Source organism: Cervus canadensis, chromosome 14 (genome assembly GCF_019320065.1).
Source record: "Cervus canadensis isolate Bull #8, Minnesota chromosome 14, ASM1932006v1, whole genome shotgun sequence".
Lineage (NCBI taxonomy): Eukaryota > Metazoa > Chordata > Mammalia > Artiodactyla > Cervidae > Cervus > Cervus canadensis.
The window spans coordinates 51,765,952-51,793,359 of record NC_057399.1 but is presented as its reverse complement, the minus strand read 5'-3'; positions in this window follow the sequence as shown (position 1 = coordinate 51,793,359).

Below are 27,408 nucleotides of genomic sequence, written 5' to 3'. Positions count from 1 at the left end.
CCCAGGGATCAAACCTGCATCTCCTGCACTGGGCAGCAGATTCTTTATCACTGAGCCACCTGGGAAGCCATACAGTCCAGAGATCCCTGAAATTATTCAGCTATCCAATCCTAAACCAGCTCAGCTTTCCTACTTTGCTTGGCCTATTTCTTCCTATGAAAATCACAAAAAAGCCTCCGGCTCATGCCAGTTCATTTGATACATGACAAATTCTGGTGCTTCTCCATATGGCCCAGAGTGGTTGGCATGCCTCTTTCTCTTAGAAACTGTGAGTAGCAATAGTCTCCTGATCTATCGCCTTAACCATAACTGAATAAAATCAAGTTCTCAGTACATTCTAACAAGCTAATCAAATCCAGTTTCCTTCAAAAGATTCTAAGTTCATCTCAGTTCTATGCATTGAAAAGTTTGATGTGAAGTTTATGGTTCCATGGAAGAGAGCTAATAAGGAAAAATACAGAAAGCAAAGCTTTCTTGAAGAGAGAAGTATTTAGGTTCTAATTTGACTCTGAAACTTACTCAGTAATTAAGTATTTGACAATATGTTTAACTGTATACATTTTCTTATCTACTTTCTCCTCTGCAAAATGGTGATTTCTACTTGCAAGGATAGTTGTTAAATTACAGGTTGGCCAGCACACATTAAATGCTCAAAACTATAGATTTTTATTCCCAAACTTAGTAATTAAATGGCACTTGAAATTGGAATGATCAATTTTCAACGTCTTTTAATTTTTAATTACAATATTTATGTGTGCCCAATTAATTGTAAAACAATACAAAATTTTATAAAGAAAAGGTAAATATCCACCTGCTCCTACCAGTGCTCCAGTTCATCCTACCCTAATGTTCATACCTGTAAGTAATCCTTCAACACTTTTCCCCAAGGTACAATCAAATAATTTATATTTAAAAATCACAGTGTGCTGATCAGAAAAGGCTCTTTACAGAGTAATGCCAGTTAATAAATGTAAAATGAATGACAGAACTATTAAATTATCAATTTCAAATCCTTGTGATCATTTCAGTCACGCTTCATCAATGCACGGAAAACCACTGGATTTAAAAGTTCTTGAGGGAGAAGATATTCCCACAGTGACAAGGTATTACCCCAGAGATTATTCATAAATCACACAGGGGAAAACCAGACTTTTCAACTAAAGAACCTACAGGTTATCACTTTAAACAAGTTATCCAACTTATCATCACTAATATTGTGAGAAGCTGACATCTATGCCTCCTCATGTGATACAATTATAAAGGGTCTCCTATGAATAAGGTAGTGTTGTGAAAAAATTCTAACTTGAAAATAAGCCCTTAGAGCTATTTATTTCTGTTTACAGAAAATATGGTGAATAGGGTTACATATTTCATGATACCACTAGAAATTAGACAAACCCAGACTATGAGGCCTTCTATAAAACCTTGGTTTCTTCAAAAGGCAATGGAATTTTAAAAAGCAAGGAGTATGTTTTAGATAAACATGGGTTAAGGGAATTTTTTTTTTTTTAATTATATGTTGGAAGGTTTCCCTGGTAGCTCAATGGTAAATGTAGAGGACTGCCAATGAAGAGAAAATGGGTTTGAGCCGTGGATTCCAGGAAGATCTCACATGCCAGGGAGCAACTAAGCTTTTTTGCCGCAATATCGAGCCTGTGCTCTCGAGCCCAGGAGCCACAACCAGAGCCCACATGCTGTGGTTCCTGAAGCCTATGTGCCTGGAGCCTGCGCTCCTCAAGGGAAGCCACTACAGCGAGGAGCCCGCACACCACAACTAGAGGGTAGCCACTGCTCTCTGCAACTAGAGAAAAGCCCAAACAGCAACAAAGACCCAGCACAGCCAAAAATAAATAAAATTATTTTTAAAAATACATATGTTGGAACTGTCCTGTATGTTCTGTTCAGTTTTGCTACAAACCCAAGGCTGCTCTGAAAAATAAAATTTATTATTTAAAAATGAAATATGTGGACCTTGATTGGATTCTCATTTGGAAAGTAAATCAAAGACGATTGAGAAAACTTGAGTATTCTGTTGATATTAGATATTACATACTTGCTAATTTTCTTAGTTGTTAGAAATATGTGTCCTGCCCATAATTAATTATATAGGAGAAAGTCCTTTTCCTTAGGATATGCATGCTGAAGGATTTAAAATATACTTATAGCTGCAATTTCTTTTCAAATTGTTCAGCAGCAAAACTATAGTTGTGTATGCACGTGCAGATGTGTGTGTGCCTCCCCTGTACACGAAGAGACAAAGCAAAGAGGTAAAAATTCTATCTGACTTCGCTGGTGGCTCAGACAGTAAAGCATCTGCCTACAATGCGGGAGACCTGGGTTCGATCCCTCTGTCAGGAAGATCCCCTGGACAGGGAAATGGCAACCCACTCCAACACTCATGCCTGGAAAATCCCATGGACAGAGGAGCCTGGTAGGCTACAGTCCATGGGGTTGCAGAGTCGGACACGACTGAGTGACTTTCTTTCTTTATAGGGATGTCTGTAGTGTTTTTCTTTAATCTTTTCTGAACTGGTATTAAAAAAATAAATAAATGAAAATAAGGAAAAAACACCTTGCAATTTATCCTGAAAGTGACTCAGACTTTGCAAAGACTGTGACTCTACAGACATAGGTCTTTTACCTGGATCTGTACTGCAAAAGTAAAACCACCATATAATTTCTGTGTCTTTGGGGGTCTGGATGTTCTAAATTGTTTATCTGTACTCTGTTGACATACTACTTCTCTTCTGTTGCATCTTTTGTTCTGAAAAATATAGAGTTAGAGAGCTTCGAGGATAAGGGGATAATCTCAGAAGCAACAGAGTATGGAACAGTAAGGCTGCCCTATGCCTTGTATTCTACTAAAATATGGTTAAACTAAATGTCACCAAGATGAAATGGTAAGTACTAAAATCTGAGGACCGTAGGTGTTTCCATCTTAATGCAAGCAAGTGCTGCTCCACTAGGTTTTTCATCTGCTTTAATAGCATGTTCAGTCACTTATAAGGGCCTGACACATTATTTTCGTTGAGCTGTGTTTTCTAAAAGTCCCTATGTTTACATCCTTTAATTGTGCAGAAATTCCTTCAACTTTATGATCTCTTCTATGGAGTTGGACACTAATTGGTAGCTCTGTCAAACAATTGCTAGAATTTTTTTTTTTCCTACTCACAGAAAGACAGCTCAGTTCCAAGCCAAGTATGCATTCTTTGCTTCCTTTTCTTTTGTTTCCCTTGGGTCTAGATGCTGCAAACTTTAGGTCATTTGTCAATTTTACCAATTAAAACCATGTGCTTTGCCAAATTAAAAGGGCTGCTACCCCTTTAAGTACATATTTAATAATTCATGCATGAAATAGAAATAGGACTTGCCTTTCCCTGACTGGAATGAACAAAATTTCCTCAGAGATTGCTTTAGTGTTATATCTAGATAATGCTTTAGGATTACAATCTAAATCATACTAGAATAACTGCATTCGAATTACTATGATACATCATTCTAATGTACAGGCCTACAGTATAATGTTACTGTTGGAGTAATCCAATAAAACCTGTGGGTCCCAGAACTAGAACTGTGTGAGAAAGGCCTTGAAGACTGCCTGAATATATATTGTTAGAGAGAAGAGAATTTGCTGATTTGTAACCATACAAATACATGGACATTATAGAGGGTAAATGGGAATAATTTTACAACTGAGGAGGAAAAGCAGACTGTAGTTACAAGTTCATGTCCATAAAACTGAAAATAGTGCAAGAATTTTTGGGTGCTAAAAGCAAGTGATCTTGGGTTAGTAAAACTGACATGAGTTCACTTGAATGTGAAACTTGAATCAGTTAAATGATTAAGCTTTAGTTAATCATTAGTCAAATGCTTCAGCTTCTCCTCACATTGTCTAGAGTTATGGCAGTAGGTAACAGAATGGTCTAGATTTTGGAGTTAAAATTTTGAGCTTTATTTCCTGCTCTACCACTTTCTAGGTGTGCATTCATGAACAACACATTTACCACTCTGTAATTCAGTATTCTTACCTCTAAGGTAAAGGTAACAAAAATGGTTAATACATTTCATCATGGCAAAACAGGATTAAATAAAATATCTGTAATTTTCCTGACAGTAGGGTTTCAGTATGTGTATTTAAATTATTAATATATGTGGGCACAACATTGTTTGCCCATCTAAAATAACTCCGTTAACACCAGCTGGTGCCAAAAATGCCCACTGATATTTTCAGAAAATTCTTCTTTCCATATGCAAATATATTTACTATTGAAAATCTTTCAGTGACTGCTGATTGCCCTTAAAATGAAGTCACACTTGGCTAGCACCTTTTATATTACTTTTTGTCATCTGGATTTTCTCTTTCCAGTCCGATTTTTTGAAATTCTCTCCAGAATAATGCTATACTTCTATTTTTAAAGTAGGATTCATACACCCAATAAATTTCTAAGTCCTTGCATGACCCATGTTCTCTCTCAGTATCAGAACTAGTTCTTCTACCTGAAAATTCTTTCTCAGTCTGCCCGTTAGGCTACTGTCTATGTGGCCTTCAAACCTCTATCTGGATACATCTTAATCTGGGATCCCTTTTCTCATTACTCAAGTCCAAACTGAATTATACTGCTATGTATCCCCATAGCTCTTGGAGCACACCCAGAGCACTGTACCTCTGCTATCAAGCAATAAGTCTATTTATTTTTCTCTATCATTGTACTGAAAGTTCTGTTAACAGTCCAGGAAGGATTATTTCTGTTAAATTCATGTTTTATCCTCAATACTTAGGAATGTAACCATCACACAGTATTCAGAGCACATAACTGTTGAATAAGTGAATACCACAAGTTTCACATATATTGCATTAAATGTTATCACCAAATGGGATATTTTGGTGTCTAATATAATTCATGATGACTAAGACAAAAGTAAACTTACTTTGTTCATTTAAATGTTATTCAGACAGAGCTTCTCCACACTCCTGGATGAAAACTTTGTCAGAGCCATTATGTCTCTGATTAGTTTTAAGTAATAGAATGCCTTATAGTCCCTCTGTCTTCTTAAATTCAGTAATTAAATGCCCAGTCTAATGAAATAGCCAAAATTTTCAATACAACTGTAAGTTATAGCTAATTCCCATTGCCCTAGTGAGGCCAGCAGCTGCTTGAGACCTCTCCTGAAGACAGGCTTCTACTTTCTTAATTATAGTATGCCCCACTCATCAGATTAGATGATGGAAAGAGCCTGGGTGGTAAAAGATAAAAAGAGCTAGGCTATTTCCACCTAACTGTTCACTGCTTTCTACTGATCTTCTGCATTCTAGATCTGGCTGATGTAAAGCTGACTCCTTTTCTCTCTTTTAAGGTGTATGTGTGTTGTATGTGTGCTGTGGGGGTGTTGAAAAACTCTAACTGTACTTCCTATGTCAAAAGTGATGGATTTTCTTATGGCTGGCCCTCTTCCTCAGTCCTGATTTTTGCTTATTCATTCAGACCCTTTAGAGTTTCCATCACCCCTCAGTTTATCCTGAGCTGCTGATTCTCTAGGGCTTCATGTGAATTCTCTCAGACATGTGGCCCGTATCTGGTTATTGGTAAATATTTCCTTGACTTCAGATCTTAAAGAGATTACTGCACCCCCGTGTTCACTGTCAAGATATGAAACAACTTAAGTGCTCATCAACAGATGAATGGATGAAGATGGTGTGATATATATATATAAATATATATACACACACACACACACTTAGTCACTCAGTAATATCCAACTCTTTGAGACCCCATGGGGTCATGTCTGACTCTGCTAGCTCTCCAGGCTCCTCTGTTCATAGAATTCTCCAGGCAATAATCCTGGAGTGGGTTGCCTTGCCTTCCTCCAGGGGAGCTTGCCAACCCAGGGATTGAACCCAGGTCTCCCACATTGCAGGCAGATTCTTTACTGTCTGAGCCACCAGGGAAGTCTAAACATATATATATATACACACACACACACATATATATATGTATGCATACACACACACTCACACACAAAAGGGATATTATTCACCCATGAGAAAGAAGGAAATCTTGCCATCTACAACAATTTGTATGAAACTTGAGAGCATTATGCTAAGTGAAATAAGTCTGACAGAGAAGGACAAATACTGTTCATCACTTATATGTGAATCTAAAATAGCTAAATTGAGAGAAACGAGAGAGTAAAGTGGTGATTATCAGGGCCTGGGGTGTGGAAGGGTCTTCCCAGGTAGCGCTGGTAAGAAACTGCTTGCCAATGCAGGAGACATAAGAGACAAGGTTCAATCTCTGGGCTGGGAAGATCCCCTGGAGTAGGAAATAGCCACCCACTCTAATCTTCTTCCCATGGACAGAGGAGCCTGGCAGTCCAGCAAAGAGTCAGACACGACCCCATGGAGTCACATAATCCATAGGATCACAAAAAGGAAAATGGGGGAATATTTGTTAAAGGATTTATAAAATTAACAAGTTCAGGGAATCTCATGCACAGGAGGATAATTATACCTAGTAACACTGTATTATATATTTGAATATTGCTTAGATAACAGATCGCTAAATGTTCCCACACAAAAACAGCTCCTTGGGAGAAAAGCTATGACAAACGTAGGCAGTGTTTTAAAAAGCAGAGACATCACTTTGCCAATAACTGTCCATATAGTCAAAGCTATGGTTTTTCCAGTAGTCATGTAAGGATGTGACAGTTGGACAATAAAGAAGGCGGAGCGCTAAAGGACTGATACTTTTGAATTGTGGTGATGGAGAAGACTCTTTGAATTCCTTTGGCTATGTACCCAGAAGTGGAATAGCTGGATCCTCTAGTAGTCTATTTTTAATTTTTGAGGAAATTCTGCACTGTTTTCCATAGTGGCTGTGCCAATTTACATTCCCACCAACAGTGAACAAGAGTTACCTTTTACAATATCTTCACCAACTAATCTTTTTTTTTTTATAATGCAAGGCTATGTTTTTCCAATCATCTTAGATTCTCTTGAGTCTTCACAAGTACAATTTCAAAATCCTTGGTGTAAGAGATGGTAGCCATGTGATAAGTTTTTAGTGCATCCTTTTTTTGCAAATTTTACAAGATTTTCCCCTCTTTTTGACATATACTATTATTTTTGTTACATTCTAAACTTAGTGTTTAATATTCTATTATACTAGTTTCTCTAACAAAGACAGAAGAACTCTGATTACATGTAGTATAAACTATCCTTGGTTCAGTTTTTGGGGGTGGCCTTATATGGCAAATAAATAGAATATCTGGGAACTCTGACAGTTGGTTCAGGTCATGGAGATGTCTGAGTGGAGTGACAGAAGTACAGCAGGAAACATTTATATGGAGCATAGAAAATTTATACTAAATGATCTCTAGCATAAACTTGCAATTTCAAGAGGCTTATATTGAAAAAAACAAAAAGAAATCAGGAAACATGATAAAAATACCACATATATTTGATGGTAGCATTTTGTTGAGACTTTCATTTCAAATGAACTTAATATATTGAAATTGAAATTATGCAATTTAAAAGCCAGAAACTTGTTTCAGTACATAGTTTTCTACCTATACTTTGTAAAGCTTTTTCAGGAGCAAATTCTGCAAGTAATTCAATACCCTTGGTCCCTCATAATGTGTATTCTCATTGCTGCTTTGTTTTTTAAATTTTTGTTGCCATTTAGTATAGACTAACTCAAATCATTTCTAAACACCAGTGGCATCTATAATCCTTTAAGAACTAACTAACTTTAAAACTGAGTTTCTCTCACTGCAATTAATAAGGTATGTCCTTAAAAGTGTACAATTAAAATAAGTATGTTGGCCTTAAATTTTCTGGTAATTAAAATTTTATTGCAATCTCAAATATGTTTGGATTTGTTGTAGGGGTTATCATTTTTCCCAGTGGCACTGATGATCTTGAACTAAAATTCTATGAGAAATAAGGTTCTGTATACAATTATTACTTGCACAATTATCACTGCAGATGGTGACTGCAGCATGAAATTAAAAGACGCTTACTCCTTGGAAGGAAAGTTATGACCAACCTAGACAGCATATTAAAAAGCAGAGACAAAAAAAAAAAATTAAAAAAATTAAAAGCAGAGACATTACTTTGCCAACAAAGGTTCGTCTAGTCAAGGCTGTGGTTTTTCCAGTGGTCATATATGGATGTGAGAGTTGGACTATAAAGAAAGTTGAGCACAAAAGAATTGATGCTTTTGAACTGTGGTGTTGGAGAAGACTCTTGAGAGTCCCTTGGACTGCAAGGAGATCCAGCCAGTCCGTCCTGAAGGAGATCAGTCCTGGGTGTTCATTGGAAGGACTGATGCTGAAGCTCAAACTCCAATACTTTGGTCACCTGATGTGAAGAGTTGACTCATTGGAAAAGACCCTGATGCTGGGGGGGATTGGGAGCAGGAGGAGAAGGAGATGACAGAGGATGAGATGGCTCGATGATGTCACTGACTCGATGGACATGAGTTTGGGTAGACTCCGTAAGTTGGTGATGGACAGGGAGGCCTGGTGTTCTGCGATTCATGGGGTCACAAAGAGTCAGACACGACTGAGCGACTGAATTTAACTGAGATATGCACCTGACTTAAGTTGTTAACCAAAGTTTGGTTTGGAAATTTGCAACATAGATTTAGTAGTTCCTTTTATGGGGCTGGATATTTAAAGAGAGAAGATTATTTTTTAAGGTGAAACACTGAAAATATTGAAAACACCTATCTGGTCTTTATACAGATCATATATATATATATGTATATACATATATATATATAGTCTGTATGAATAGAACAGAAGGGATTTTAAGAAGGAATAATGCAAATGAGAGAGAGATTGATGCATTAATTTTCCTAGGCCCAGGCTAAAATCTGTCTCTGTGGAGTAATTGCATCCTGTTCCTTAGATGGTTAGAAATGTTCCTTTCATCTTTCTAAGAAATTTCTCTTTCTGGTTAAACCCACTATGCTGTGTCTACTGTGAAACCAAGAGAACAAGCAAAAAGATACGATATACCCACCCTGGAAGGCAGGTTCTAAGGTTACCTAATAACCATAGTGTTAGCATAGTTCCATTCTAACTCTCAAACTTTTATTCTTTACTGTTTTATAAGCACACCGTGTAACCAAAAATGGCATATAAATTCTAGCTTGCTGAGTCTAGGAAAATAGAAAATATCTATCATTTCCCTGAAAACTACCTATTTTATTTGGAATTTTGAGTTGACAAAATTGGATAAAATACATATTCCATGATAATTACCAGGCACAGTTTTTATGAAGTATACTCCATGACAAATGCTTCATAATTCAAGCTATTCCCATGAATCCCCATTGTCAATCAAAAGACACTTGCAAAAATGGTAATAGCTAATAATTAATACAGTTTACTATTCTTCAAATGGCTATTATTCTGGTGGTTTTATTAATACTTTCCATCTCTTTACTCAGCGTATTCTTACCATCCCCAGGGGATACTAAGTTTTACATTCACAGCTAGTTCAATACTTTTCTTCTCATCATTTTTATTTGTGGTTTTATTGTTGAAGGTATCTGTTGAGTATTCGATCCTCATCACTCAAACATGCACACTACTGCATGTATAATAAGCATATGCATACTGCTGACATGCTTGATTTACAAACATCTTTAGTAGGCCTCCAGGTAATCGCAGAAAGCACCCCCACCCCAAGCCTCCGCCATTTCATTCCTCATTACTTAATGGAGAAAGCAGATTGATCTGTTGTCTGACAATTTGTCATCCTCCACAGCCTGCTGGTGTCAATCAGGACTAGGGGACAGACATTCATCAGAACCACCGGGACCTTGTCATTAAAAGTGGACGTGTGTCTCCTGTAAAGTTGAACGGAAATCTGAACACCCACAAAGAGGGTGGTAAACAGGACACCTCTGAAGGTCACTTGAAGGTAACCATTGGCTATTTAAGGATAGAAACACCATTTTGTTCAAACTCATGGTAGTGTCTCTTTTAAATGTAAGGCAGAACAGAAGAGAAAGCAGGAAGAAGAGAAGAAACACCAGTAATATCTGAGAATTATGAACTCAAGAGCAGCCAAATTCTTTAGGGCTTCAGTGTGACTGTTAAGGTGACATGCAGGGATGAACTGGCTATACAAATAAAAAAAAATCATTCCTACTACTCAAATAAAGCTGTCTTTTATAAGTTATAATCACAAAATTGTACCCTTTAAATAGCACTATATGATAATAGTAACGGGCCAGCAAAATTTCAGGGCAAAAAAATGAATTAAAATAGTTTAAAATCCTATTTGTTTCAGGATAGAGTTAATAGCAGTTAACATAAAAAGATCTTCTGTCAAAGAAATATTTGTGCATTACTTAGATCTCAAACACTGTTCATTAGCAATTAATTTTTTACTGCAATTGCAATTACTTGGAAATTTCAATATTGCTATGAAAATAATCATTTCTCTTACATATCATTTGAGAAATGTTTATTAAATTGATTAAATATTTTCATTGTGTGGTAGGTTTTCTAATGGTGAAATATAGTCTCCTGATTTTATCTGGTTCAATGCCAATAAATAAGACAATGATAAGACGAATTGAAAAAATACTACTCTATCATTGAGCTAGTGATGACTTGTTTAAATTTGGATGTTTCTTAATTAGATAATGCATTGACTAACCCTAAAAATAATAAAGCATGTAACTACAACGAATTTTGAAGTATTGTATTATTAGTTACATGTATTTAGTTTCCTTTAGTCATTCACTGAAAAGGAAAACAAGAGTCTCCTACCTCCAGTCATTCATTTCTTCATTATTCATTTGCCCAACAATTCAGCAAATATTCAGCTAAACCTATTAATTTCTAGACACCATACCCAGAACTGAATGCACAATGATGAATGAAAAGGGCAAGATCTCGAAGTCTCAAGGTAACTGTGAACCTAGGGAATGGAACAGAGAATAAGCAAGTCCTAACAGATATATTTTAAATATCATGAAGTGTGATAAGCACAGTAGAAGGGGCTGGAAGAAAGTAAAGGATTTGGAGGAACGGCCACCTTAAAGACCAAATCAGGTTCCTACTGTCTGAGATTCAATTTAGGCAGGGAACTGAAGAATAAGCACGATTGAGGAGATAAGCAGCAAAGGAGAACATTCCAGGTGGAAGAAACACCATGAATGAAGAAGGCTCTGAAGTTTGTTCAGCATTTAGTGAATTAGGAAAACTTTCCCAAGATGATGCTAGAAAAGTAGGTATGGTGAAGGATTTGGGTTATCATTTATCTGTGATGTAAATCAATGATGGTTATTACTCAAGTGCCAATATCTCCCTCATAGATATGCACATACACGTATATACATTAGCAGCAACAGTGAGTATATTAATTAGTATAATCCTTTACCTGTTTTAAAAGCCAGTAAAAGCATATATTCACACTAAGACAAATAAATCTGGTGGAAAACAATTATCATGAAACAAATACATAAAACTAATGCTTAAGTTGTTTGTTTAGGCTCAGTTTATTAAGATAATAATTGGGTAAAATCCAAATTTTCAAATATTATTAAAGGATCCATTTAAACTACCATAAAATAAAAACTACAATTATTTATAATATTTATATCACAAAGTCAATAAGAATACCTCATATTAACATTTATGAGGCATGGCCAAAGTGCACAATTAGGCAAATACTGGGTTGACCTAAAAGTTCATTTGGACTTTTCCATAAGAGCTGGAAAAACTCAAAAAAACTTTTTGTCCAACTCAGTACACAGACTTAAATTATGACATTCTTTACAACTAAAAAAAAAAGAAAAAATGTGAAGTGCCTGAATGAGACTGACCAAATAAATTATGATATCTCCACCGTAAGGTGGATTCGTGGCAGAGAGGGGGAACAAGCAGGATAATTGTTCCTGCTTTAACTTTGGTTGAATCTAAAGACAATATGGGCCTCAACAAGTAAGGAGAAATAGTATCCAAGAAGCAAGAAAATTCATATTCAATATCCTACATGCAAGATAAAAATAAAACCTAAGAGTGGCTGTTCCCTTCCCTACCTTTTTATTTTGCAGATCCAGCATATTTGGATTCTGTGGGTGCAATATACACCTAAAACATCTCCTGAGTGACAATCTGTATTGTTTGTGTGTGTGGAGCTCTGAATTCATTCAGGTTGTCTCATTAAAAGCTTCTAAATTATAGTTGGCAATCAGTTCATTGCATACAAAGGAGGAAACAGGACTCTCATATGTTCAGAAATGTACAAGCTAAGGGGAAAATAAAAACTAAAAGAAGAAAAACTATATGCCATGATACCCAGTGTAATTCATTTAAATTTAATTAAATTCAGTGAATAACCTACTTGTAGAGATTAGGAAAATGAAATGACATATTATTTAAATATGGAAAATATATTTAAATCTAAGTAATTTCAAACACTCACTATTTTTTGCATCTCCTACTTTTGATAGTAACTCTACTAGGCAAATAGAAACCATCATTTTTAAGTCACCTGCCTGATGAGCATCTTTTAGAGAATCCAGGGTTGCTTACTTTCTATTTTTAAATGTTTTTTTAACATATATGTTGTATTTAGTTTAATTTACAAGAAATATACTCATGTAAATGAACAAATCTGCATGCATAACTGATGACTTTGTGAGGCATATAGGCATTCATTTTATATGCAATTTATACACATTATTCTCAAATGTATATCTCCATCCTTGATCTTTTCCCTCAACCCATCATCTTTACCATATGTTCAATATTTCTCTTTGTCCCAAATTACATTGATTTTTTTCCCCAAAAAACCTCACTTCCATATTTTCAGTCAGGTGTTAGCTCTGCACCCATGTAGATAATAAGAGCAGAAATTTGAGGTATCAATTCTGTGTACTTCATCTCTTTTTAATTTTATATCCTGTCAATTATTAACATTAATTAATATTATCCCATGGCTAGATTAAGAATCCAATTACTTCTCACAAGTCTTCCAATTCTCTCAACTTAATAAAAGCTGCAATAATTTCCTATCTATTTGAATAACCTCTCCATGATACCTTTGTCCCATGAAAATTCATTTTCTACCCTAAAGCCAAATCTATTTTGAACTCCTTTGGTTAAAAATCCATCAATAACAAGGTTTTACCCTAAAAACGAAGGCCTGACTCTGCCGTAACCTCAGTTTAAATGACCATTCTTTGTCTACTATGACCTTCTTTCATAGAACAGCTTTTAAAATGGATGGTACAGTAATCAGCAATGAATAAAAATATAAACGCATGGCTATGTTGATCTTTCTAGCCCTCTAGGAGGCCTGGTTAGGCATGAACAGTTAGAACTCCCAGATCAGTTACTTATTACAAGCATTATAACCTATCTGACCTGCTACGAGATGTTTAAGAAGTCCTGCTTTGGAACAACTGCTTTGAAAAGCTCTTTTAGATAGTTGGGGGTAACTCTACATTGTTTCCAACGCTCTCGTCTCTAACAGCTCATTTCTATTCTTACCTAGATTCTTATCTAGGTTATCCTTGTGATTCATAAGACAATACTAGAATCACGCTCTTCTCTCTCTCAGAATCAGCCCACTCAACAACAAACAAATCTAACCCTAACCAACCCAACTCTCTATCAATGTAACAATGGTGAGTGAAGTGAAAGTCACTTGGTCATGTCCAACTTTTTGTGAGCCCATGGACTATACAGTCCATGAACAATCTAGGTCAGAATACTGGAGTGGATACCCTTTCCCTTCTCCAGGGGCTCTTCCCAACCCAGGGATCGAACCCAGGTCTCCTGCATTGTAGACGGATTCTTTACCAGCAGAGCCACAGGGGAAGCCCAAGAATACAGAAGTGTGTAGCCTATACCTTCTCCAGGGGATCTTCCAGACCCAGGAATTGAACCAGGGTCTCCTACATTGGAGGGGGATTCTTTACCAAATGAGCTATCAGGGAAGCTAAACGTAAAAAATTCATTCCAATCCCTAAGAAAGGCAATCCCAAAGAATGCTCAAACTACTGCACAATTGCACTCATCTCACATGCTAGTAAAGTAATGCTCAAAATTCTCCAAGACAGGCTTCAGCAATACGTGAACCGTGAACTTCCAGATGTTCAAGCTGGTTTTAGAAAAGGCAGAGGAACAAGAGATCAAATTGCCAATATCCACTGACTCATCAAAAAAGCAAGAGAATTCCAGAAAAACATCTATTTCTGCATTATTGACTACGCCAAAGCCTTTGACTGTGTGGATCACAATAAACTGTGGAAAATTCTGAAGGAGATGGGAACACCAGACCACCTGACCTGCCTCTTGAGAAACGTGTATGCAGGTCAGGAAGCAACAGTGAGAACTGGACATGGAACAACAGACTGGTTCCAAATAGGAAAAGGAGTATGTCAAGGCTGTATATTGTCACCCTGCTTATTTAACTTATATGCAGAGTACATCATGAGAAACACTGGGCTGGAAGAAGCACAAGCTGGAATCAAGATTGCCAGGAGAAATATCAATAACCTCAGATATGCAGACGACATCACCATTATGGCAGAAAGTGAGGAGGAACTAAAAAGCCTCTTGATGAAAGTGAAAGAGGAGAGTGAAAAAGTTGGCTTAAAGCTCAACATTCAGAAAAGTAAGATCAAGGCCTCTGGTCCCATCACCTCATGGGAAATACATGGGGAGACAGTGGAAACAGTGTCAGACTTTATTTTTTTGGGCTCCAAAATCACTGCAGATGGTGACTGCAGCCATGAAATTAAAAGACGTTTACTCCTTTGACTAACCCAGACAGCATATTAAAAAGCAGAGACATTACTTTGCCAACAAAGGTCCATCTGGTCAAGGCTATGGTTTTTCCAGTGGTCATGTATGAATGTGAGAGTTGGACTGTGAAGAAAGCTGAGCACCGAAGAATTGATGCTTTTGAACTGTGGTGTTGGAGAAGACTCTTGAGAGTCCCTTGGACTGCAAGGAGATCCAACCAGTCCATCCTAAAGGAGATCAGTCCTGGGTGTTCATTGGAAGGACTGATGTTGAAGCTGAAACTCCAGTACTTTGGCCACCTCATGTGAAGAGTTGACTCATTGGACCCTGATGCTGGGAGGGATTGGGGGCAGGAAGAGAAGGGGATGACAGAGGATGAGCTGGCTGGATGGCATCACCGACTCGATGGGCATGGGTTTGGGTAGACTCCGGGAGTTGCTGATGGACAGGGAGGTCTGGCGTGCTGCAATTCATGGGGTCGCAAAGAGTTGGACACAACTGAGTGACTGAACTGAACTGAACTGAAACATACAACTATAATGACAAACCTTACCTTAACTTCTAGCCCATTAAACTTTACTACATTTTCTGCATTTCCATAATCTCTTTCCCTCTTTTATGACAACTATTTTATACCTTTTTTTTCTCTCCTCAAACACTCAAATCCTCCATGTTCTCCTTATCCTTAGCTGATGCCTCCCTTCCCTTATCACTGAAAAGAGACACAATTAAACAAACATGCAAAAAAAACTTCCGCTGTGCTTCAAACACAATGTCTATCATCCTCTCTGATCTTTCCGTATACAATATTCTGACTTTCCTCCATGTGCTTTTTTAAGCCCAGACAGACACTGATCCTCAGCTTGTAAAATCTTCTCTTTTCTCCAGCCAATATTTCTCCTGAATCTCCATATTTCCCCCTTTCCTATTATTCATCCTAAACAAGAACAAAACATAACAACTAGCACAAAAAAACATCACCCTGGATCATCATCATGCTCTAGTACATTTCCCTGCTCCAATTTATCTTAAATCTTCTCAATAATCTTATCTAAATTTACTGGTTCTAGAATATACCATATGTGTTTGCACCTAAGGGTCTCTGTACTTGTGGTTCCCTTTGCTTGGAGTTCTCGCCTCTAAAATGCCCCATGCTTACTTCCCTTGGCTGATTGTATTTCTTGGGCCCCAAAATCACTGCAGATGGTGACTGCAGCCATGAAATTAAAAGACACTTACTCCTTGGAAGGAAAGTTATGACCAACCTAGACAGCATATTAAAAAACAGAGACGTTACTTTGCCAACACAATCCGTCTAGTTAAGGCTATGGTTTTTCCAGTAGTCATGTATGGATGTGAGAGTTGGACTATAAAGAAAGCTGAGCACCAAAGAATTATGCTTTTGAACTGTGGTGTTGGAGAAGACTCTTGAGAGTCCCTTGGACTGCAAGGAGATCCAGCCAATCCATCTAAAGGAGATCGGTCCTGGGTGTTCATTGGAAGGACTGATGCTGAAGCTGAAACTCCAATACTTTGGCCACCTGATGTGAAGAGCTGACACATTTGAAAAGTCCCTGATGCTGGGAAAGATTGAGGGCAGGAGGAGAAGAGGATGACAGGATGAGATGGTTGGATGGCATCACCGACACAATGGACATGGGTTTGGGTGGACTCTGGGAGTTGGTGATGGACAGGGAGGCCTGGCGTGCTGCAGTTCATGGGGTTGCAAAGAGTCGGACATGACTGAGCGACTGAACTGAACTGAACTACTTCCTTTTCATCTTTCCAATGTCTCCTTATCATAGAAGTGTTCCTTAGCCATCCTATATTAAAACCATACTCCCAACTTCACCCACCACGTCCCTGTTCTATACCCATGGCCCAGATACATTACAAGTTATTTTCATCTTCTTTCGCCTCCATCTCTTTTACAACATTAAATCCTTAATACTGGCAACATTTTTTTGTTCTATATTTCTAACATCTTGAAAAATCTCTAGTGTATGGTAGCCACTCAGTGAAAGTGAAAGTCGCTCAGTCATGTCTGACTCTTTGCAACCTCATGGTCTATGCGATCCATGGAATTCTCCAAGCCAGAATGCTGGAGTGGCTAGCCTTTCCCTTTTCCAGGGGATCTTCCCAACCCAGGGATCTGACCCAGGTCTCCCACATTGCAGGAGGTATATTTACCAGCTGAATCACAAGGGAAGCCCAGTAGACACTTATTAAATGATTGAATATGTCCAAAGGGCTTAAGATGCTGATTTTGGGCCTACCTATCTCTTGCAATCAACTTGCCTTGCATTGACCCTATGTTCACTACATTGAATGTATACTGCTCTTCATCTTTTTCTCCTTTCTTAAGTTTTGACTCTTGAATACTCTCATCTCCTTTATAACCTGGCCCAGAGTGTTTTAGGCTTTATTCATTTCCCCCATATTCTTCCTCCTCTCTTTACCTGACCAACATACTTATTCTTTGATTTCAGCTGAGTTCCTTCCCTTCCCTAACATCACAGCATTACCTAACACATGCCTTCAGTTCATCCTGAACTGTTTCTTATTATTTATCCTAATTGTAAATTTACAAATTTCATTTTTTAAAATACCTTTCACACTAGACACTCACTTTAAACTAGTGAGCTTCCTGAGAGTTAACACCATGGACATCATGATCTACCTGTTGAGCAGTTCTAACTCTTTCCATAAAAAAGGGTTTATTTTCTTTAATATCACTTTACGTAATTCCATTGCAATATTTTTCACCTCAACAGTGGTATACAAAATTGGGTAGATGTAATTCAGTTATTACTGTTACACCATATCTGGACTGAGTGCCAATTTTATACACATATCTTCTCAAAAAAATTTTCCATATGATAGACATATTCTATTAACCAAGCTGATTAAGATGTTACAGTGGACTAAGCTTAGAAACAGACTAGCGATAAATAGTAATATTTTTTAAGGTATATAACATAATTTTGTAACCAATTTGGTTTGTTCGTTTGATCACTGTTTCAAGGGAAATACATCCATGCTGAGATGTCTCAACTTATTAATGTCTCAGACTAAAGTAAAAAATTAAGCACTAGGATGTTAGCAGGTAAGTCATCTATGTGATATATCAAGAGCTTCATTAGCTTCAGGTAAGTTCTTAAACACTTTCAAAACAGTTGATTGCTGCTTGGCATTCTTTAGTTAGCCATGGGTTGTTTAGGTTTAAGTCATTATAATTCTACTGACTCTCCTTTTCCTATTCAATAAACACCCATCATTACCCCTTACAGGACACTGCATTTGATGATGGATTTACAGACTTATGTCATATAAGCCTCATCACAGCCCCTCTCTGAATTCCTGCCCCACCTTGCAGGGCATATTTTAACAGTCTCCATCTCTCATCTTCGGCATTACCTAGACTCTTTGACTATCACAGAGTTCAAAACTTCATTCCATATACGGAGTTGGAAACGTTGTACACTTATAACACTTATCATGCTTCATTATAACTTTTGTAGGGATACGTTCTCTGTGATTCTGAAGTCTTTTAGGTCAAGGAATACATTTTCACCAATTTTTTATACCTAGAGTACAAAATAATGCTTAAAAATGCTAAGGAAATGAATGTTTTGAAACTATATTTTGAAAGAATAACTTTTTAGTTACTGTACTCTTGAAAACAGAGTTCCCACTTTCATCAGAGAATAGGCTACAAGAAAGTAATAAATATGCATAATATACCACTATCCTTAATGTGCTGATAAATTAAAATGAAATCAAGCACTCAAAATTTAAAGAAGTTTCAAATAAAACAGTATACTCAGTGCAAGACAGTGCTACATGAATAAAAAATAAGTGTTACCATCAAATGTGAATGGTGGCAATTTGTGATCTTTTGTTAACTACAAATATACTTTAGTACAACCAGAAGGAAAACATAATTTGGAAGATAAGATTTTAACTTAGTAAAAAGTACATGACTGCCATTGTATTAAGTGTGTAAGATGAATATTATTTTAGATCAATTTACAGATAATACCCCTAAATAAATATAATTTAAAAGTGCACATGAAAGCTAGCATTATTACAACTAAAGTGATTTATAGCAGCAACGGTACACTCATACACTCATGAATTATTCTCTAAAGAATATCTCCCACTAAATTAAAATTATCATGATGTTAGGGGAAGCACACTGACTGAAACTGCTCACCCTGACCAGACTCCCTAGGATCCATTTGCATATGTTGTCTCACAACAGCAGGTCTTGGTAAGGAACATGGAAGTAATAAGCCACCACCAACCAGAAGAGATCAGAAAAGGTCAAAAGGAGACACCACATGTCTGTCCACCTCCCAGAATTCCTCTGGGTAGCATCCATCTTGGCTGAGTGATGCGTGCGCCACCAGGAAGGACTTGGAGTCAGAATGATTGGCCAAAGACAACCTGGAAACTAACCCCATCACCATAAAACCCAAGACTGTGAGCCACACGGCAGAACAGTTCTCCTGGGTTCCCTTACCCCTGCTGCTGTCCACCTGGGTGCCCTTTTCCGATAAAGTCTCTTGCTTTGTCAGTATGTGTCTCCTCGGACAATTCTTTTCTGAGTGTTAGATAAGAGCCCACTCTTGGGGCCCTGGAGGGCCCCCCCCTTCCTACGACGATGAGGGAATGACAAAATTAAATAGCACTGAAGAAAATGGCATTCTTTTTGTTTAATATGGATTTCTTTAAAATAGTTTCTTTAAAATTGTGTACTTCTAAATATGTATATATATATTTAGAAAAGAAATACACACATATTTACATAAATATAGACATATCTGACTTTGGCTACTTAAACAGAAGCATTTCCTTTTAACCAGTCTAACTCCTTTTTACCATATAAAAGGACAACTTTAAGACATATTTATACTACATGGAGCAAACAATAGCCTGCCTTATTGGAAAATAATTAATTTAATTTCCTTGATTGAGCTATACAGCTGCCTGTAATTTCGCAATAAATCAGTACACATTTTTGTATTTCCTTAAAAAAAGAAGAAAGAAAAAAATAAAAGAGTTTAACAGCACATTGGAATGTTAAAATGATTTCAGGGAAGATTAATAACACCCAAATGGTAGTTATTCTCTTGCTTTGCAAGAAAACACATTATCTATTCCATAATAATTGATTGCTTTTCTGAGGAATGTCCTTGATTTCAATGGTATTGTTCAGGCTTTTGATACTAATCTGTAAGATGTTAGGAAAGAATCTCACCTCATCATACATTCTGCAAGAAATAAAAAATCTGCACCTGATAAATCATCCATATTCTCAAAGTGACAATTTTCACTTGAAGAACTGGTCCCCTCTGAATACCTTCAAAATCAAAAATCAGAGGTATGTTCCAGAATTTAAAAAAAAAACCAAAAAACACCTCACAAAATGTATCTTCTTAAAGAAGAGAAGAGCTGTAAAAATAGAAAATCAAACTTGCCCTTTCAAACTTACTTTGTGCCCTTCTGAGATGCGCTTCCTATTTTTCACTGCTTTTAGGGTTATCTGTTGATTTTAAAAAATGGACACAGAACAATGCATTGCCGATCACCAAAATCATTCAAACTACTTAGCAATCAATGTTGGAAGTTATAGAGCTTCACTTGGAAAAAAAAAAAGAAAACAGTTCTCAGACTTTTACAAATTGCACATTTTTTTTCTCTATTTGCATACTCTCTTCCTAATAGGATATTTGCCCTAAAAGGACGACATGGTATACGGGAAGAAATGTAGTCCTTCACTCAAGACACCTCTGTGGCAATGCTATCCGTCACAGAGAGCAGATAGTTATCACAGAGTGACTCAACATAATTAGGTAACTTAACTTTTCTGCATTGAATTTTATTTATAGATTAAAAACTGAGTTAATAATTCTTACCACAGAAGTTGTTATGATATTTAGATGAGAAACATACAAGCATTGGTCCATATAATATATCAATAATACTGGTTTCTATATTTATGCAGTTATTTTGACTATTTGAAATCCTTTTGACACAGTGATTATCATATTCTTTCTTAGAGAGTTGTCAATAAATGAATGGAAAACTTATTTTGCTAAGTCAACAGGAATTGATTAAATACCTCTTATTGTCAAATATTATAACTGAATAAACATTAAAACTTGAAAAGTTCTGTCTCAGAAGATTACCCATGTCTTACAATAAGCTGAAGTGACTAATCAAATGAAAGGAAATATAATTTGAAGGCATTCAGACCCTTTGGACAAATAGAAAGCTTAGTCAAATGCTGATTTTCACAAGTTCCCCCTTAGAAACACAGCTCAACAAATCTCAGTGAGGCAATTGCCACTACTACCAAGTATGTATTTATCCAGCAGCGTTAGGGTTACATACAGGCTAAGAAGTTTTACTGTTCTCCCGATAGCATAAAAATGATATTCTGTCCTAAGTTATTGAGCATATGCGACAGTTTGAATTTTTCAAATATACACAGTTATGCTTTGCTTTACTGAGCTTCAAAGATTCCGCATTTTTAATTACAAATTGAAGATTTGTAGCAACCATGCATGGAGTAAGTCTATTAGTGCCATTTTTCCAACAGCATTTGCACATTTCATGTCTTTGTATCACGTTTTGTCGATGTTCACAACAGTTCAAACTTTTTCATTATTGTTATATTTGTTATGCTGATCTGTGATCAGTGATATTTGATGTTATTACTATGACTCACTGAAGGCTCAAATGATGGTTAGCATATTTTAGCAATAAAGTATTTATAAATTAAGACAGGTATACAGCTTTTTTAAAAAGACAGAATGCTATTTCACACTGAATAGACAACAGTATAATAGAAACATTACTTTTGTATGTGCTGGGAAAACAAAATTTATGTGACTTGGCATTACTTCAAACTTATTTTCATTGTGGTGATCTGAAGCTGAACTCAAAATATCTCCAAGGTATGCCTGTATACATTCATGTGTGTGTGTGTGTGTATATATATATATATATATATATATATAAGTATTCTTTTCATCCACAAATCTATGAAAAACTGGGACAGACTTGAAATTATATAGCACTGATAAAATACCTAATGGAAAACTGTTATACATTCTCCAATTAGTGCCTCCCTTCAAAATGGGTATTTTCTGCGAGTATAGAAAAGGATTAAGATGACAGAAAGCTTTCTGCAAAAGTAGACCAATGGGAAATTGGAGAGATTGATCATATTTGCAGTATTACCTAAAGTAGATGTACACAGAATTACCAAAGTTAAAAATGGTTAAGATTAACAGAAAGAAAAAAAAACGGAATAAATAATGAATCAGCAACAAAATAGGTGAAGAATATAGAGTAAGATTCTAAGTTGGTATCAAAGACTGGCCTATTGGGAGTTTTACAAGTATGTGTGTGTGTATGTGTCTGTGTGTGCGTGCTAAATATTATTACATTCTTCTCTAAGTCAGGATGAGTAGTATTAAAAAAATATATTATAATCATTATATTTTCTTTCCTCATTGCTTTCAACAATTTTTCCTACTCTTCTTTCCTTCCTCTTTTTTTTCTTTTACTCCTACCCTTCTTTCCTTTCTTTTGCCCAATTATCATATCTTTTCTCCATTCCATTTTTACTGTGAGCAAGACTTATTCTGAATATCATTTTCCTGAGAACCAGTTTTAGCATTAAAACATTAAGTTAAGGAATTTAGGCAGAATTGCTCTTATTCACTTCTGCAAACCCAAGTTTGCTGACCTTAATTATATGGCGTGGATCACAGCTGTTCCATTGATATTGCCAGTGATTGATAATAAGGGGGATGGGAGTAATTAAAGAGCATATGATGTGTTTGTTTGCATTTTGAGTGACTGCTATAGAGCAAACACAGTCAAAGGCACGGTACATTAGATAAATCAAATAGCTCAATAAATCAGCACAACCTGCCAAAAATGAGCAAAGGGAGCTTGCAAAGCAGCAGGCCTACATGTCGGGCCTTAGGCAAGCTGTTTCCTCTAAGGTGAAGTCATCAAAAATAGCCCCCAAACCAGAAACAACTCACCCTTTGAAGGACTCAGAATCTCATGAGGTAAGATAAGCTTAAATGTATGAAAAAATTTTAGCATTTGAGCAAGCACTGTATAGTTTGTGAAGTTGGCTCATATAAATTTTTACATTTAATCCTTTCAATAATATTTTGAAATGTTATTTACAGATGTGAAAATGGAAGTGCACAGAGAAATATTTAACACCACGTGGCTAAGGAAAATTCTTCTGAAGGAATTTTTTCCATATTTCACACTCTCTTCTCTACCCAGACAAGTCATAAAGGATAATGCTTCTCTACACTTAACATCACAACTGGTATTATTAGATGAGCCCCTTAAGAACTGGTGAGTTGGGGTAGTGGTTTAATATATTGACAAATTACAGAAATTACAGAAGAGCACATGAAATAGATAATTTGGAACATAAACTTGGTGGTTTTAGTATGAAAAACTCCACATGGTTAATAATATAAACTAAAACTAGATAAAATAAATTTTGTGTTATTTTGTAGTATAAAAGTGAAACAAAGTAACATGATTAGAGTAAGGCTATAAGATATTCAAGCTGGTTTTAGAAAAGGCAGAGGAACAAGAGATCAAATTGCCAACATCCACTGACTCATCAAAAAAGTAAGAGGTTCCAGAAAAACATATATTTCTCCTTTATTGACTACACCAAAGACTTCAACTGTGTGGATCACAATAAACTGTGGAAAATTCTGAAAGAGATGGGAATACCAGACCACCTGACCTGCCTCTTGAGAAACCTGTATGCAGGTCAGGAAGCAACAGTGAGAACTGGACATGGAACAGACTGGTTCCAGAAAGGAGAAAAGGAGTACATCAAGGCTGTATATTGTCACCCTGCTTATTTAACTTATATGCAGAGTACATCATGAGAAACACTGGGCTGGAAGAAGCACAAGCTGGAATCAAGATTGCTGGGAGAAATATCAATAACCTCAGATATGCAGACGACATCACCATTATGGCAGAAAGTCAGGAGGAACTAAAACGCCTCTTGATGAAAGTGAAAGAGGAGAGTGAAAAAGTTGGCTTAAAGCTCAACATTCAGAAAAGTAAGATCATGGCATCTGGTCCCATCACCTCATGGGAAATACATGGGGAGACAGTGGAAACAGTGTCAGACTTTATTTTTTTGGGCTCCAAAATCACTGCAGATGGTGACTGCAGCCATGAAATTAAAAGACGCTTACTCCTTGGAAGGAAAGTTATGACTAACCTAGACAGCATATTAAAAAGCAGAGACATTACTTTGCCAACAAAGGTCCATCTGGTCAAGGCTATGGTTTTTCCAGTGGTCATGTATGAATGTGAGAGTTGGACTTTGAAGAAAGCTGAGCACCGAAGAATTGATGCTTTTGAACTGGGGTATTGGATAAGACTCTTGAGAGTCCCTTGGACTGCAAGGAGATCCAACCAGTCCATCCTAAAGGAGATCAGTCCTGGGTATTCATTGGAAGGACTGATGCTGAAGCTGAAACTCCAATAATTTGGCCACCTCATGCAAAGAGTTGACTCACTGGAAAAAACCGAGGCCGGGAGGGATTGGGGGCAGGAGGAGAAGGGGACGACAGAGGATGAGCTGGCTGGATGGCATCACCGACTCGATGGGCATGGGTTTGGGTAGACTCTGGGAGTTTGTGATGGACAGGGAGGCCTGGCGTGCTGCAATTCATGGTGTCACAAAGAGACACAACTGAGCGATTGAACTGAACTGAACTGATAAGATACCTATTCAAGGCAAAGACTGACACATCCAGAAAAATAAAACCTCAAGACAAAATAAAAATTTGGCTCCATGAGAAATGACTTAGAGTAAGTTACTAATTGCAGTATGTATCTTCAAATGATTGAATTAATGAACTTTATAATGTTCTATCTGCCATATAAACACCATCTCTGCTTTGTACCAATAAAGCTATGAAATAATTTTAGAGTTATTCAGTTCAGTTCAGTTCAGTCACTCATCGTGTCCAACTTCTTGCAACCCCACGGACTGTAGCACAACAGGCCTCCCTGTCCATCACCAGCTCCTGGAGTTTACTCAAACTCAAGTCCATTGAATTCGGTGATGGCATCCAACCATCTCATCCTCTGCTGTCACCTTCTCCTCCAACCTTCAATATTTCCCAGCATCAGGTTCATTTCTAATGAGTCAGCTCTTCGCATCAGGTGGCCAAAGGATTGGAGTTTCAGCTTCAGCATCAGTCCTTTCAATGAATATTCAGGACTGATTTCCTTTAGGATGCACTGGTTGGCTCTCCTTGCAGTCCAAGGGACTCTCAAGAGTCTTCTCCTATACCACAGGTTGAAAGCATCAGTTCTTCGGCACTCAGCTTTCTTTATAGTCCAACTCTCACAACCACACATGACTACTGGAGAAACCATAGCTTTGACTAGACAGACCTTTGTTAGCAAAGTAATGTCTCTGCTTTTTAATATGCTGCCTAAGTTGGTCATAACTTTTTTCCCCAAGGAGCAGGTGTCTTTTAATTTCAAAGCTGCAGTCACCATCTGCAGTGATTTTGGAGCCCCCAAAAATAAAGTAGCTCACTGTTTCCATTGCTTCCCCATCTATGTGACATGGAGAGATGGAGCCAGATGCCATGATCTTGGTTTTCTGAATACTGAGTTTTAAGCCAACTTTTTCACTCTCCTCTTTCACTTTCATCAGAGGCTCTTTAGTTCCTCTTTCCTTTCTGTCATAAGGGTGGTGTCATCTGCAAATCTGAGGTTATTGATAATTCTCCTGGCAATCTTGATTCCAGATTGTGCTTCATCCAGCCCAGCATTTCTCATGATGTACTCTGCATATAAGTTAAATAAGCAGGGTGACAATATATAGCCTTGACGTACTCCCTTTCCTATTTGGAACCAGTCTGTTGTTCATATCCAGTTCTAACTGTTGCTTCCTGACCTGTATACAGATTTCTCAGAAGGCAAGTCAGGTGGTCTGATATTCCCATCTTTAAAAATTTTCCAGAGTTTGTTGTGGTCCACACAGTCAGAGGTTTTGGCATAGTCAATAAAGCAGAAGTTGATGATTTTGGAACTCTTGCTTTTTCAATGATCCAGTGGATGTTGGCAGTGTGATCTCTGGTTCCTCTGCCTTTTCTAAAACCACATTGAATATGTGGAAGTTCACAGTTCACATACTGTTGAAGCCTGTCTTGGAGAATTTTGAGCATTACTTTGCTAGCGTGTGAGATGAATGCAATTGTGCAGTTCTTTGAGCATTCTTCAGCATTGTCTTTCTTTGGTATTGGAAGGAAAACTGACATTTTCCAGTCCTGTGGCCACTGCTGAGTTTTCCAAATTTGCTGGCATATTGAGTGTAGCACTTTCACAGCATCATCTTTTAGGATTTGAAATAGCTAAACTGGAACTCCATCACCTCCACTAGCTGTGTTCATAGTGATGCTTCCTAAGTCCCACTTGACTTCTTATTCCAGGATGTCTGGTTCTAGGTTGTTGATCCCACCATCGTGATTATCTGGTTCATGAAGATCTTTTTGTATAGTTCTTCTGTGTATTCTTGCCACCTCTTCTTAATATCTTCTGCTTCTGTTAGGTCCATACCATTTCTGTCCTGTATTGTGCCCATCTTTGCAAGAAATGTTCCCTTGGTATCTCTAATTTTGTTGAAGAGTTCTCTAGACTTTCCCATTTTATTATTTTCCTCTATTTCTTTCCATTGATCACTGAGAAAGGCTTACCTATCTCTCCTTGCTGTTCTTTAGAACTCTGCATGCAAATAGGTATATCTTTCCTTTTCTCCTTTGCCTCTTGCTTCTCTTCTTTTCACAGCTATTTGTAAGGCCTCCTCAGATAAGCATTTTGCCTTTTAGCATTTCTTTTCCTTGGGGTTGGTCTTGATCCTTGCTTCCTTTACAATGTCACAAACCTCTGTCCACAATTCTTCAGGCACTCTATCAGATCTAATCCCTTGAATCTATTGGTCACTTCCACTGTATAATCAATCATAAGGGATTTGATTTAGATCATACCTGAATGGTCTAGTGGTTTTCCCCACTTTCTTCAATTTAAGTCTGAAATTGCCATAAGGAGTTCATGGTCTGTGCCATAGTCAGCTCCTGGTCTTGTTTTTGCTGACTGTATAGAGCTTCTCTATCTTTGGCTGCCAAGAATATAACCAATCTGATTTCGCTATTAACCATCTGGTGATGCCCATGTGTAGAGTCTTCTCTTGTGATTTCGGAAGTGGGTGTTTGCTATGATCAGGTCGTTCTCTTGGGAAAAGTCTATTAGTCTTTGCCCTGCTCCATTCTGTACTCCAAGGCCAAATTTGCCTGTTTCTCCCGGTATTTCTTGACTTCCTACTTTTGCATTCCAGTCCCCTATAATGAAAAAGACATCTTTTGGGGGGTGTTAGTTCTAGAAGGTCTTGTAGGTCTTCATAGAACTGTTCAACTTTAAATTCTTCAGCATTCCTGGTTGGGGCATAGACTTCGATTACTGTGATAGTGAATGGTTTGCCTTGGAAACGAACAGAGGTTATTCTGTTGTTTATGAGATTGTATCCAAGTACTGAAT